Source organism: Bison bison, unplaced genomic scaffold (genome assembly GCF_000754665.1).
Source record: "Bison bison bison isolate TAMUID 2011002044 unplaced genomic scaffold, Bison_UMD1.0 scf7180017838014, whole genome shotgun sequence".
In the NCBI taxonomy this organism is placed as follows: Eukaryota; Metazoa; Chordata; class Mammalia; order Artiodactyla; family Bovidae; genus Bison; species Bison bison.
In genome coordinates, this window is record NW_011474037.1 from 4,987 (window position 1) to 5,498 (window position 512).

The window sequence follows — 512 nt, forward strand, 5'->3', positions numbered from 1 at the left end:
TGGAAATAAAAGCAAAAATCAACAAATGGGACCTAATTAAACTTCAAAGCTTCTCCACAACAAAGGAAACTATAAGCAAGGTGAAAAGACAGCCTTCAGAATGGGAGAAAATAATAGCAAATGAAGCAACTGACAAACAGCTAATCTCAAAAATATACAAGCAACTCCTGCAGCTCAATTCCAGAAAAATAAACGACCCAATCAAAAAATGGGCCACAGAACTAAACAGACATTTCTCCAAAGAAGACATACAGATGGCTAACAAACATATGAAAAGGTGCTCAATACCACTCATTATCAGAGAAATGCAAATAAAATGCAAATGCAAATCAAAACCACAAAACCATTTCACGCCAGTCAGAATGGCTGCGATCCAAAAGTCTACAAGCAATAAATGCTGGAGAGGGTGTGGAGAAAAGGGAACCCTCTTACACTGTTGGTGGGAATGCAAACTAGTACAGCCACTATGGAGAACAGTGTGGAGACTCCTTAAAAAACTGGAAATAGAACTG